Raw genomic sequence first — 14,953 nt, forward strand, 5'->3', positions numbered from 1 at the left:
AGGACCTTCAACAAAGCTATCACCTCAGTGGCTGGGGGGAGGGGGTTGGAATGTTGAAGGACCAGCTTCTAATTGCGGTTGATCTTGCGCTATCCTGATCTCCTTATTAGACATTCCTTGCCCACAACTGTGTTTGCCTAACATCCTCGTGACTATCAGGTGCAGCCTTTTGGGATGTATTAGCAGACTACCGCCTCTACCAGCCAAGAGCTAAAAATCGTATCTGAGGTCTATTTGTAACGGATTCCCAGCTTTGCTGTTCCCTGCTAGCCTGGTGTTTTCACATGTGTGCAAGAGTCTTGATTTATAGCTTTCTTTGTTCTGTAGCAATAAAACCTCCATGAACCTGCTGCCATATTTGACATGCAATTTAGAATAATTAGAATCTGTGTCCCCGGGTCATGTGACTCATAATTGGTGAGAATAAATTGTCTGCTGTTCTCTTTGAGGGGAAGCTGTAGTTTTGCATTTCTATTGACACTGTTACATACTTCTCGCATGTCTGAGATGGGCTTGGATGTGCAGAGAAGCCACTGGGTGAGCTCTGTATGTACATATGGAAGCTGGACAGTCATGGGGTCGGTTAATGCAGCCAGTAGAATCTTGGCTTTTTGGAATCACCATTTAGTGTTATTTTTTATTTCCCTAAGTGATACATACACCTTTATGCATGTGTCCATTGTATAATTTATTACTAGTAATAAAAATGTTTTTTAAAGGCATTCAGTAATTTACAAATTTTAAATATACAGAGAACAAGGAGTCTTAGTAAATGGGCTAAGAAAGAGTTAGGGCAGTGTTAGGTCACCTTAGTTCGTCCATTTGCTCTGATGTGGACTTTAGTGGCTGAGCGTGCAGCATCTGTCTTTCTGTTGAAAGTGGAAGCTCTCTTTGAACCAAGCTAGCTTTTCTTTAGGCCTCTATGATTTGAGGAGGATGTAGTATAAGGCCCCAGGTATGAATGGGAAAGAGTCATCCACCAAAGGCCTAACCAAGAGAAGAAAGTGGAGTGACTTCACACCTGGGATGCTTTGGAGTGTGAAACAGCAGAGTGTGAACCAGCAGAAGCAAGCTGGTCTGCCCCGGGGCCAATCAGGGGACATGCTCACACAAGATGGGTACACTCTGGAGAGTTGGGAGAGAATTTTTGGGAACAAAATATTTTGAAGGCCCAGAATTTACTGATACCTCGATGCACCACAAGACAGATAGGCTTTTTTTACATAGTGAGTGCCATTAGCCTACAGGCTTGAGTCACTTGGCTGAACACGTTTGATATATAGCTATTCTGTCGGATTCTTTCATCTACTGCTTGTAAAATTCACCGTGTTTCTTAACTAGAGTCTGAAAGACCAGTGTCTTGGCCTACAGTGGTTACCCGCCTTCTTCCTGTGTTCTGCTTCCTTGTGAGTCCTACTCCTTTCCTCTATGGCCCTTCTCACTCTGTTCTCCCCTTGGGTCTCCCCTGAGCTTTCCTTTCTCTAAGAGTTACGTGTCTTCATTGGAATGTTTGGAGCAAATCCTGGTTTTGCTGTGTGGTAAGCACTTTTGTTATATAAATGAGATTTGTAAGCTCTTTAGAGGGAGGGTCTCTCTCTCTCTCTCTCTCTCTCTCTCTCTCTGTGTGTGTGTGTGTGTGTGTGTGTGTGTGTGTGTGTGTGTGTGTGCAGGGTGTTCATAACACATTGCATCTCATGGGTCAAGCACAGCCTCCTGCTTGCTCCTCTGTATGGCGGCTGGTTGACCTGCAAAGGTTCCCAGGTGGGTGTCAGGTCATGGGAGTATTGCTGGGTGTGAATAGTTCAGCCTCTCTGTGTGAAAGTGGAGAAAGGATCCTGAGGAAATGGGTTGACTGACACTGTGAGAAAACATTAGAAGCTAATCATCACCGCTCATTTCCTGTGACCTAGGTCCAAAGTCTTTTTATGGCCTCTTTTTAATAACGTCTTCCAAAGCACAGCCCGGAGTGCACCAGCTTTGCTCTCTGTTGATTGTGTTTCTCAGTAGGAACATTAGGGACTAATCCTTAAAAAGCAATCGCCTCTGGCTTTTATCTTGTAAATGACTTTCTTTAAAGTGCCATTCTTGCTGTAATAAACTAAATTACTCAAATGTGACATCTATGTCCAGTCACCGTTTGAGTTCATCTGAACGTATCACAGCTGCTCCGCATCTCTCAGTTTCCGTATCCTCGGGCTGCAACCTGAAGCTCCACGTATTTACCTGGTGCAGAGGAGGAACTGCCTGGTGATAACTCCGCAGTGAACGGTCAAATGGCAAAGGCTTTGATTCTTTGGGGAGGGCCATATTGATCTTCAGAGCCCTGTTTTTATGTAGTAAGTGCTGATTCAATGTGGGGTGAGTTTCTGGCTACATTGGAAGCACCTGTTTATAGGAGAGATTAGGAAGGTATTTTGCATGTAGAATTGATGGTGAGATCCTACCCCCCCCCCAAAAAAAAGATGTGTTTATGGGGTGGGTGAAGTAGGAGGCTAGTGATGGAGGTACGTAGATGGCTGCTGTTTTATGCTAATACCCAAACTAGTTTCTAATGCTATCTAATGGCTATAGGGTACTTTAAAGTTTTTAAAAACATGTTTAACATTTGTTTTAGTGCGTGTATCAATATGTGCATTTGTACAGCACGTGCTGCAGCATGCAGGTGGAGGCCAGAGGACAGCTGGTGGGAGTTGGGGTCTTCTTTCTTCTATGTAGGTCCCGGGGATCAAACTCAGGCTTTGTGGCAAGTACCCTCACCCACTTAGCTGTTGTACTAGTCCGGACTATAAGGACTTGAGCAAATATTTTCTGGAGTGAGTTGAACTGTTAGTTGTAGCCTGCCTTGAACTGTTGACAGTGGAAGGAAATGGTGATATAGCAGAAGTAAAGCAGAGAGGCGGGCATTTGTTTTCTTTACATCTTTCTGTCTGAGACTGGTTGCTTCTCTTCAGAGTAAAGCCTCAATGCCCGTGTCATCCTCTAACCTGGTAATGGTCAGCGCTGGGTCATCATCAGGACCTGTACTGCCTAAGACATTGCTGGAACCGATGTCTTTCAGGACTGTTGCGTCCTGACACCCCAGAAACCTGCTTTAGGGATGGCCCCAGGAGCCGTAATCAAACCCTGTTAATACTTGAAAACCACTGCGAAGTTAGCAGTTTTGACCTGGGAACAGACTTCAGAATTTAAAGGAAGTCAGAATAAATTTACAGATAGTTTTATTTGTAATACAAGAGATTGGTGAATTCCTAAGTGTTGTCATAGAAACGGAACTCTACCTTTTACGATTCACCCCACTACAATTACTGTATTTTGAGCGGTGAGTGATTATTTTCAGTTGGAAATTCAGTTGTTACTTACTTGATTTTTTTCAATAACTCTGGAATGTAGTTTGCCTCCAGCGTTAGTGAGGCAAGAGTTTACATCCTGGCTCTAGTGGTAATGTAAGAATGGACCTATGGATGACCCTGACATCTGGCTCGCAACAGTAGGCACCTGCTTGTTCCACCAAGGGCCATCCTGGGCCTCTAGGATGGCATGGTGCCCTTTAGTGAGTCACCTGGAGTTATGTTTGGTCCAGTGCTACTAGCCTGGGAAACTGCCCAAACCATGCCTGCTGATTGGAACCTTCTCAGCTTGCCCTGAAATTTTGGGCATCTGCTGGAGTTTAGACTGGATGACACTACACTTTTTAGAGCTGGAAGCTTATAAGCATCTCGATCCAGAAGGAAATAAACAGATGTGGCACTCACAGTTCGTTATCCCAACAAGGACGGACAAAATATCCACTGCTTATAAATAGCATTTGTTTGGGAAGTTAGCCTGGACTTTGATCTTGAGCCTAATGGCAGAGTGGGTCACATCAACTTTGCCAAGCAGCAAAGCTTTAAATGCTTCATCATTAATTAAATTTTCTTAAAACCGTTTCTCAGAACACTAAGTGAAACTTTTAACGTTTCCTTTAATGGTGTTTGAAAGAAAGAATCTGAGGACAAATTGATTTAATACACCCTGCGAGTAAGAACTCGTTTCTCAGGGATTAATACACTGCAGAGGTTAAGGGTTGGAATTGCCATACTCAAACACTCCCTCCCTGTCTCTCAGCTGACTCACTGCGTAAGACACTCTATGCATCAGTAAACTGGCAGAAAGTCTCCGTATCCCGTGGGGTTGTGGAAAGAATCTGGGGAGGTAATGCTCACCAAGCAGTGTTGATGTTAGTGTGGCCCGCTGCCCGTGAGCAGTTTTTAAACATAGAAAATTGTGGACCCAGTAGGGCCTCTTGTGTTCCCCTGCCGCACCCCTCTGGATCTGGGTGACTTTTCTCTGTGAACTTTGGAAGCTCTCCCTCTGTTCTTTTGAGCAGCTGCCCACCAGTCCCCTGAAGGATGGCATCGGGGTGTGCCTGTCCTTTATGGGTTCTTTCCACTTTCTTCTTCCAAGGCTGGCTTTTGAGCTTTGTCTGCACACCTCTGCTGGGATCTCTTCCCTTATTTAGAAATTATTTGATGTGCATCAGAGAGTCGGTGCTCACATAGCATACGATTTAAGTCATCCTCGGATGTGCCGCCCTAGGAGCTGAAGTCTTCATCAGGGACAGCACGAGCAGTGCACTTTGTCAGCTGAGCTAAAGGCTTGTCGCGACAACATCTTCCGTCTCAGAAATTCTAAAGAAACTTGCTAGTTGGTTTATGAGTGCCCAGAGTGACCTTCTCTCAGCTGAGCCGCAGTCAGAGTGGAGGGTTTTCTTCTATGGATTAGATATCATCAGTGTCTTTGCAGTGAAATTGTTGCTCCTCAGGTTGTGGCTTTAATTGCTGAGAACCTTCCTTCAGTCATCGTGAAGGCAAGAGTCTCCCAGTTTTCCCTCCTTCCCCCCATCTCTCTTTGGGGGCTACACTTGATTCAGAATAAAACCCAGATCTCAAACCCAGCCTCTGTGGCTCTCTCTGACTGCTGCCCCACCCAGCTTCCTCCTCACACTGTCTGTATCCTTTGTGTGCACTGCCTCTCTGTCTCCTTCTGGTCTTCCCCATGGCCTCCCACCAAGGACGTCACCATGCCTGGGAAAATCTCCCCATCTCTTCCTGTTTCTGGCAGCCTCATTTTACACCTCTCTGTTCTGCTCTGTAGCATTCATAGCCATCTCAACTGGCTTCTCGTGGACTCGGTTCCCACACTGTGTCCTGCCCCCAGCCTGCTTTTTCCTTCTAAGATGGCTTCTGAGGTATGGAGCCAGATTCCCTACAAGGAAACTCAGTTCTTGAAAAGATGAAAGAAAGAATGAGGGAGAGAGGGAAAGAAGGGGGGAGGGAGGAAGGGAGGGAGGGAGGGAGGGAGGGAGAGAGGGAGGGAGGGAGGGAGGGAGGGAGAGAGGGAGATGCCTGAGAGTAGGACAGGCCCACTTTTAGTTCCTGGAAGAAAGAGTTGGACAGTTACTGTGTCTGAAGGAAGAGAAGCCAGAAGAAGCACTTGAGAACTGCTGAGCACTGAGGTCATTGACATTTGTTCATAGTTTATTGGGGGGGGCAGTTTTTCTACCCATTTCCTTACATCCACAGGGTCATCAGTCTTCCTCTCAGGCTTTTGCTCAGGTCCTTAGACTGTAAAGCAGATTTTTCTCTTTTAAGGAGGGCTTTACTGTTTCCATCACAGGAAACACCAAGCTTGCCTGTATCTTCTTTCTGCATCAAAGCATGGTCCCGACTCTCCTTTGACAAGTCAGAACTTTGCACAAGAGCATGTTGTTATCCCAAACAAGGTTCTGATGTAATGATGCTGAAACACCCCAAATGGTTTAACCTGGGAAGGAGTTGGCCGTGTTTGTGCCTGTTCTCCCCCTCTCAAAGCTGTTCTTGATGCTGTGAGTTACTTGTTTACTGGCGGTCTTTCCCTGGGATCCTAAGTCTGGCACTAATTGGACCCATGTTCTAGGGTGGTGCCTCTCACAGAGCTCAGAATGAGTGAAGGACGGTGGAGGAGGAGAGTGATACTTGAGAGAATATAATGCCTGATGCAGCAGTTTGGAGACTGAGTTTGAATCTCCAGAACTCATGTAAAAGACAGCTTTGTGATCCCAGCACTTGTATGGGGAGATTGGAAGTGGAATCTCTGAAAGTTCAAGGGTCATTTAGCCTGGCATATGCAGTGGCAGTGGAAACACAATAAAAAAAAAATACCCCTTCTCATGCAAGTTGAAACACTTGAGGTTGTCATCTGACCTCCACCTGGAAGCCTCAGCCTGCACACATCTGCATTGATACACTTACTGAGTTACACACTTACATACATCTGCATACACGCTCTCAGAATGAAAGGGATTAGAGAAACTGAGTCATGGAGCTAAAGTTCCATTGACTGATTTCATACCTTTCATCATATTACCTGTTTGTTTAAGACAGCGTCTCACTGTAAATCCTAGTTGGCTTGAAACTTAATGCATAGACTCCCAGTCTGGCCTCATATTTGCAGAGATCCACCTGCTTTTACCTCCTGAGGCTTCAAATTAAAGGCTTTGCCACCAAACCTTGCTTATTACCTACTTGTTTTTACTCGTTTGTTTATGTCTGATGTCCTGCAATGCTTTTGAGTCTGTGTTCATACCATCTTAGGTGTATGCTTACAGGCCCTCCCCCATCCATATCCCCTACCTCTCCTCACATTAGTGGTGATTATTTTGTAGTATGTCCATCCAGAAATCCTCTCTATGTAGTAGGAAACATCTAGCTGGCCCATTTGGACCAACCTTGAGGGCTTTCCAAACAGTGTTCCAGGGGGAGGGAGGGAATAGCCTCACCAGGGAGGCTTCTGGTTTGATACATTGTATATGGATGTGGGTGCAGTTTTGTTGAAATAAGTGTATCTCCTGACAGATGAAAATAAGTCAATACCTAAAGTGAGAGGTGTATATGACATTTTTAGGAGATGAGGGAAAGGCTTAGAACCCTCTCTCGTGGTCCTAGGAACTGAAGGTGGCAGAAAAGACCAAGGAGGCTTTGAATGTGGTTTGAACTTATTTCATCGCAGGAGTTCCTAAGCCCAAGGCACAGTCTGTCCTTGACAGGATACACAGGGCGTTCTAGGTGCTTCCCCTGCTTTCCACAGCCCCATTCACACACAGCCCCAGAAGTTTTAATGATGGTTCTGCACACTTTGTAAAGGCCATTAGATTTCTGGTAATAAGATTCACAGCCTCAGTTTTTGAGTATTGAAAATATTCTTTGAAAATAAAAAAAGAGGGCCGGGGGTATAGCTCAGTGTTAGAGCATGTTTTTAGCATGCACAGAGTCCCTGCTTTGATTACCAGCAGCAACTACAAAGGCACACAAAGACAGCTTGAATTCATCAAAATAAAAATGTGAACAAACTGGTAAAATTGTTGAGCCCTGTCATTGAATGTACCTTGAAATACCCAACAAGAGTAACTTTGGGTAACATGGTAGAAGTAATCCTGAGCAGTGTGGAGAAATGATAGTGTCGAGAGAGAATTGTTGAAAACAGCAGCTCCAGGTCCACACAGGTTCATGAGCCTTGGCTTGATAGCATGTTTCCCATGACCACTCCCCAGCTGCAGTGTGAGAAGCTGAGCTCCAAATCAGGATAAGAAGTGAACCTTGCTAAACAAGGCTCAGTACCAGGAAACAGCTGTCAAAATACAGCTCTTCAGAATAGCGTTTTTAACCTTTGTATGTGTGCTCTGTTGCTCTACTAAATGCATTCATTGTTCCAAAACCCACTGGAGTGGAAATGAGTATTTTGTAAGTCTTCTAACTTCACGATGACTCTCAAGAAAATAGCTTGAAATGCTCCAATTTAACATGAATAATTTTTATTCATTTTTATGAATAATGATATCTTTATCTGGATATCAGGAATGATCTGTTTATGTTTTAACATGATATTTTTCAAGAAGAAATGTAGGAACACCTCAACCTTGCAGCAACCATCAATGACTTAGGCCACAGAGAAGGGAACTTGAAACACATCTCATTCATTGGGAAGTGTTGCTCAGAGCTGCTCTTCTCTGTTTTGAGGAGCCTGGATCATATGGAAGAACTCACTCCACACCAGTAACATAGCAGTTATTCTGAATAACAAGGGTAAAAATGACTATTTTCTGTATGGAGTTAAATTGTTGATGTATATAAACTAGAACTTTGGATTCCCAGTCTTAGTTTAAAGCTTACACGGGGGCAGAGGACAGCCACGGCTCTCATTCTAAATAGATGCTTTTTGCTTGTCACCTTGTCCTGCTTTTATTTCTGTTTTTCATAAAGTCTCACTATATCTCTGGCTGACTTGGAACTTGCTGTATGTGGACCAGTCTGGCTTCAAACTCAGAGATCTGCTTCCCTTTATTTCCCAATTCCTGGGATTAAAGGTATAAATCATCATGCCTGGCTAAAATGTACATCTGCTTTTTTGTAAAAATAAATTGTGTGTGTGTGTGTATACGTGCATGCGCGAATATATGACTGTGTGCACACGTGTGCATGTGAGTATGCACCTGAAGAGTGCCATGTTTCCTGGATTTGGAGTTCCTGGTAGTCATGAGTCTCCTGGTATGAATGTCGGGAACTCCTGTCCTCTGTGAGAACAGCAAGCACTTTAACTACTATGCAGTCTCTCTAGCCTGAGTCCGGTTTTGACTCCATTCCTTGCTGGGTTTTCTGGAGAAATTGTTACTCAGGCTCAGCGTAGGCCAGTTCTAGAGACCAACTTCTGTCAGAAAATACAGTTTTCTGACTCACAGGATATTTATAACTCAGTTATCAATGTTTATAAAATATCTTTTTGCAGAACTGTTTTTGTTAGCAAAGTGGCCTATGATGCTCTGTGCTCTGAATGTAAACCGCTAGAGCAGTGTTGCCAGGGAGAAGCAGAATATCCGCCCAGCTGTGGACAGATGATGGTTTCTCAGGATGCAAAATACACTGATGGTAACAGGAAAATCATCATTGGCGTTTATTATAAATTGACTCTTCTGCCTTTCATTAGACACCACTGACATGGTTAGGAGGAGATGTTTACACTGTGTGGCGGTTTGAATGAGAATGGCTCCCATAGGTGCACGTGCTTGAATGTTTGATCCCTGTTAGCAGAACTGTTCAGGAGGTGTGGCCTTGCCCGAGGAGGTGTGTCACTGAGGGCAGACTCTGAGGTTCGAAAAACCCATGCCATTTGGAGTCTCTCTGTGTGGTGGTTGTATCTCAGGCCTTGAACTCTTAGATACTGCTCCAGTGCCACGCCTGCCTACCTGCTGCAATGCTTGATGGTCCTGGATTCTAACCCTCGGGAACCATAAACCCCAAATTTAACATTTCCTTTTTTATGAGTTGCTTTGGCCTAGTATTTTTTTTTAAAGGAATAGAAAAGTACTTAAGACACTCTATACATCTGCTAAAAGAATTTCAAGTATGATAGAAAGACAAGAACTCAATCTAGAAAAGAACTGAGGAACTTGAAGAAACAATTCTAAACCTTTGTTTGACCAAGGAGCATCTGACAAGAGAGACAGCATTCTTAAAGGGAAATGGAAAAAGAAACAAGCTGTGTTTGGGGGACATTCATGACCTAGCTGACGTTTTATTCATTTGCTAAGTGTGTAATTCCAAATATTAGCCTATCATTTCCTACTTCCCTCTTTTGAGACAAAGCACTCACAACTTTTTCCTTGTTCCGGTCTCCTGCTATAACATCACAGAGTCATTTTTTTTTTTTTTTTTTTAGATTTTGTTATGTATTTCATTCAGTAAGTGCTTTGTTTGGGAAGGTAATTTTTCTGGATTGGGATAGATGCATAGGAAGGGACATCTTTCGCCTTTGGATTTGCAGTAAGTATATGCGTCAGGCTTTTTGTGTTAGTAACTATCATATTTTAGCTTTTAATTTTGTACCAGGCATGTGATAGATATTACACTGATGCTTCTAAACAGCTATCACATTCTGCTTTTATAAATGAAAAAAAAGCAATCAATAAGAAGCAATTTAATTTTATAACTTTGGTTCTTAATGCCACCAGACTGCCGCTGAGCTGTTTTACTGAGAAAGACCATGGTGGCATCCGTGTACAGTGATTGCTTTCTTATGTTGCGTCAGTCATAGTGCTGGGATAGTATGTATTAACTGTTTACTCTGCATGTTATCTTGGTGAGGAAAATGAGGCACGGGGTCATTAAGTAGCTCAATCAAGGCTGCATCAAACGAAGCGGTCTGGTCAGGATTTAAAACTAGAGAATCTTATTACAGAATGTACATTTCTTATGATTGTTCCGTTCCTTGCTTTTTGTTTTAATGCCTAGGGGATGACTTCCTGCCTTCGGAAGCACAGGGCACCATGCCTTTTCCAAGGTGGCTTAGCAGAGAAGGGCTTTAGATAAAACATACGAGTCTTGTCGTCAGTTTGGTGTAAGGCTTTCCTTATTTCCTTCATTGCCTGGGAAACTTAACTGTTAAGAATAGAGTTAGGTCTCTTCAGGGACTGGCAATCTAATCTGAGCCTGAGTTATTTTACTCATGTGACTTCTTAGTTGTTTAAAATCCCGTCTTACTGTTTATTTGAAATAGACTAAGAAGCCAGACAGGACTGGCAGTATGCTACATCTGTACAGAAGGAAATCAGTTGCAGGTCTGTAATTAGGCAGTCAAATGCTTTGCCACAGTATCAAAAGATTGAGCAGTAAATGGCATTGCGCATTCAAAGGTAAAACAATGTATTCAAAGGCTAACAAATGGGTCTGTGAATTTGGGAGCTTGCCACCAAGCCTGCTCGCTTGAGTTCTATCCCTGGGACTCGTGCTGGATGAAGAGAACTGGCTCCCAAAAGTTATTCTCTTACCCTCATGTAGTCCATCCATACTTGTGGAGACATACATGCACACACACATACACAGAGTATAAAATATATTTAAAAAAATATTTGTTCTCCAGAAACTATTCCTTTCAGCCCTGTGCTTTTGGTTAAACTTAATCTATGTTTTTAACCAGTCTGTGTCAGTGGCACCAGTTAAGGGGATAGCTGCTGCATTCAAACTCATCACAGACTTGGTGACAACAGGGGCACTTGGCTCTAGGTTTTCTTTTCATGTCAGACCTCATCCTTTCCCTTCCCGTTTTCACTTCTGTAAAAGTGGTGCTTGCAGGCAGAAGGACAGTTTCAGGAGTCCGGAGGGGAAGAGGATATTGAACACCAAGGCCCATTTTCTCAATTTTCTTATGGTTATTAGTAGGAGTAGTGCTGTAAGCTCCCATTGGGCTAGGATAGTATTCACTGGCTTGTAGTGAGATTAGAATATCCTCAGAATCTCTGTAAAGTTAAAAATATATCCTAAGAAATTATGTGGTCAAAGATCACTGGCCTGACTTTTTAGACAGTTAGTATTAGAATAAGAGTAGGGGTTATATTTAAAGTTAGGTTTTAATGTGACCCATTGGAATGGGGTCCAGAGGAAGGTGCTTTATGGCAGAGTATGGCCAGCTTCTAGAGTGTGGCTGTCATGTGGTAAGGAGTCAGTGTTTCCAGAGTGGACTGTAGTTCAGTTCCTTCAACAACCTTAGACTAAGAGGAGGACTTTGTCCATGTTTTATAGCAGGATGAAAACGTTCCTTCTATGAAGCCTTGGTGAGCTCACCTTGGGAAAAATCTCACAACCAACCTTTTCAACCAAGTATCTCTCCTATTAAAAAAAAAAGATATTGGGCATATTTCCAGGCTGTGTGGTTTTAACTCACAATAGAGTTCAGTGGCTGTGTGTGATATATTAGAAGCTTATTTTATGATCCTGGAAAGCCAAGCATTCAGTTCCCTGCCAGGATGACCACACCAACACATAGAGCTTCTTCTGAGCACGTATGTCTCATAGCTGGTCCTTTTCTCTTCTCTTTGGCATCTTAACGTCAACAGTAGACGTTCTGTAATTGAATAGAAACCACAAACCTCCTCTTATCTCGAGGATGAACAGTCAGAACATGACATGTAAGACATTTGATGCTTTTCACAAAAAGCAGATGGCTAACTTCCATGGGGAATGAAAGGCTAGCAATTTAATTTAGGCTGAGTAAAGTCAGAAGTTTTCAAAGGAAACAGAAATTGATTAGATACCAGAGCAACGTCTTCAACATTAAAAGTGCAGGTGGATTGAGAAGCCTCGTGGTAAACTTGGTTTTCCTGTGAATTATTATAGCCCAGGGGTTACTAGAAAGATAAGTAATTTACCTCCTAGTGGTATCATTTTCTGGGATGCTATTTCAGACAAAAGGAGGAGTCAGATTTAATAAAGGGAATTTTAAAGACCTAGTTGGGGAAATTATGCGTTGCAAGGGTATGGATTTCTGTTTTATATGTTATCTGTATGTTGCTCAGGATGATGAGAATTTAAACTAGATTTTACATGCTTCATTCATATGTGCTTTTTTACGTAAAGGTAGTACACTTGTGATGTGGCTGGTTCTCTTAAACTGATATGCCCAGACTCTCCTGAAGAAGCACTTCCTTTTTACATTCATAGGGACCGTGGATGCAGCAGCAGACTTATAGCTGATTTGCAGCCCCAGACCCTGCTTTGATTGGACTAAGGCACTCAGTTTGTCTACAGGTGACCAGGCCACTATGAAATAGAGAACACTATTTATAATTGCATCCAAGTAACAGGTATGCCTGTTATTTGTATGATCATTCTACTTGGTGAAGCTGAGATTTGCGCTTCATAATCACCAGAAGGACTTGTTCAAACATAGGCTGCTGAGTTTTGACCCTCGAGTTTCTGATTCAGTAGATTGGAGGTCAAGTATTTGCACATCAGATAGGTTCACTCGTGGGCCCTTCCTTGGAGAACTCTGCCTAAACAGACTGGGCACTATTGGACTCCTAATTTTCGGTCGATGTAATTTTTATTTCTTTCTGTTTCCTCTCCTCCACTAGACGGTGTTTTTATTTTATTTATTATTTGTTTGTTTGTTTGTTTGTTTTTCGAGACAGGGTTTCTCTGTGGCTTTGGAGCCTGTCTTGGAACTAGCTCTGTAGACCAGGCTGGTCTCGAACTCACAGGGATCTGCCTGCCTCTGCCTCCCGAGTGCTGGGATTAAAGGCGTGCGCCACCATCGCCCGGCTCTAGACGGTGTTTTTAAAACACAGATAGATGCCTATGACACAATGTCACTGGTGTTGTAGAGTTGGCCCACACTGAGAGGTCAAGGTAACTCATTTGCTACTGTCTTGAGGGAAAGGCAGGAGCCTGTGCAGTGAGCATATCCCCTCAGCTCTCAGAACTTGAGGCTTAGAAAAGCCTCAACAATTCAGTCTGTTCTAAAAACATTTACTGCAGGGAACACAGTTTCTCAACCATTGCTGCTGCTGTGTTGAGCAGGTGACTTCAGGAGCATCTTGAGTCTGTAAGAAGTGTCTTGACCATTGTTCCTTTCCTTCTTGGCTCACTAGCTTGTGCTAAAGACTAGTGCAGTCCTCAGTCACATCATAGCTGGCGTGTGGGTGGAGAGGTGCTGGGGTGTCTCCCTCCTTCAGTATTCATTTAATAATTAGATAACAGATTGAATGAGAACCTTGGGCGGCTTGTTAGTAAGGCAGGCACGGATGCCATATCACTGGGGAATAAGCAGACCTAGGATCACCAGTTTCAGCATCAACAGGAAACTCCTTGTACTTGAATATTAAAGCAAGAAATGATGGGAAATCCTGCCGAGGTAGACGCAGGGTTAGGTGTTGCAGTTCAGTACTAGGTGAGTCAGTTGTGGGCTCAAGTTTGAAAGACCTTCTCTCTCTTGCTCTGTCTTAACTGTTTTAGTCTTCAGTATTGGGACCACTGGATTATGTTTTCTAATGCTCTGTTTTGTAATTACATTTTTTTTTCTGATGATGCTATTTTTTTTGTGAAAACATTAAAAGCAACATTGCTGCCCCTCATTTACTGTGTATTTTCTTCATACATGATATTGTTAATGATTTCACCAATATTATCTGAACTGATGCTTTGTGACCCAGAAAATAGGAACGGGGTTTAGAGAGCTTGGTGGATCAGATACTTAGGAAGGTTACTTAGTACCTTGTTGCCTAGTTTAACTTTGAACTGTCTCATGTGCTTTGTCCTCTATGACACTGGCTTTGAGGGACATTTCTCCTTACCGCTCTATCTTCCTGGCTGTGGTATTTTCTTTTAACATTGTCAGTTGATAATTTAATGAAAAAAAAAAAGCACTAAAGTACCCGACTAAAGGGATTGGCGAGGACGTGCTGGCCAGTGAGTGGTTATCAGGAAGAACAGGAAGCAAGTAAAGCCATCATCAGATGGGGCTGATAGGAGACCTTGGGCTGAAGGAACCAGCAGACATGGTAGCCTCTTATTGTGCAGGGGGGGGGGGGTTTGGCTCCTGGTGAGATCACCTCTTGTTTCCTTCCATCTAGGTACTTGTCATTTCCTGCTTCCTCTCTGAAGGGCTGCTGCTGCATGCCAGTAAATGGTAGTGTATTACCCACACTGCCAACTTCCCCTAATTGGGTCTTTGTGCTTTGAGTACCTTGGTATCCCGTTACTTTTTCCTCAGGTTTAATAGGCATGACAGTATATATTTCATACATATCTGTGAGTTTGTGATCGTATGTGTGTGCTTGTATGCATTTATAAATTTTTATTAAAGTATAAGATTTTATGTGCTTGTAGAAGTTAAAATGTTACTTCAATATATTTAGTGAATATGTTGTTTTCTTATTTTTACATTAACATTTAGATTATTTGGTACTAAAATAATTTAACATTGGTCAAGTATTTTCAGTAGTTTAGCTGATTAGTTATATAGTATAAGTTAGTATCTGCAAATGAATGCAAAGTTTTGCTACGTATAGGATAATTATTTTGTTTTGGCTTTTATGCCTCTTGAAGATCAAATGCAGATCTTACTAGGTGTTATTAGAGTTAACTTGCCGTATAAGGGCCAAGCTAAA

At 42.9% G+C, this 14,953-nt stretch overlaps 2 protein-coding genes across 8 annotated transcripts in view; one reads left to right on the forward strand and one right to left on the reverse strand.

Moving 5' to 3' along the window:
* The window catches only part of Med12l (mediator complex subunit 12L), a 301,518-nt gene that overhangs the window by 136,139 nt on the left and 150,426 nt on the right, over positions 1–14,953 (forward strand). The window lies entirely within an intron of this gene.
* P2ry14 (purinergic receptor P2Y14) overlaps positions 1–14,953 on the reverse strand; it is a 47,751-nt gene that overhangs the window by 32,151 nt on the left and 647 nt on the right. The window lies entirely within an intron of this gene.

The sequence above is a fragment of the Alexandromys fortis genome, unplaced genomic scaffold (genome assembly GCF_014885135.2).
Source record: "Alexandromys fortis isolate MF-2015 unplaced genomic scaffold, M_Fortis_MF-2015_v1.1 scaffold_172, whole genome shotgun sequence".
Taxonomy (NCBI): domain Eukaryota; kingdom Metazoa; phylum Chordata; class Mammalia; order Rodentia; family Cricetidae; genus Alexandromys; species Alexandromys fortis.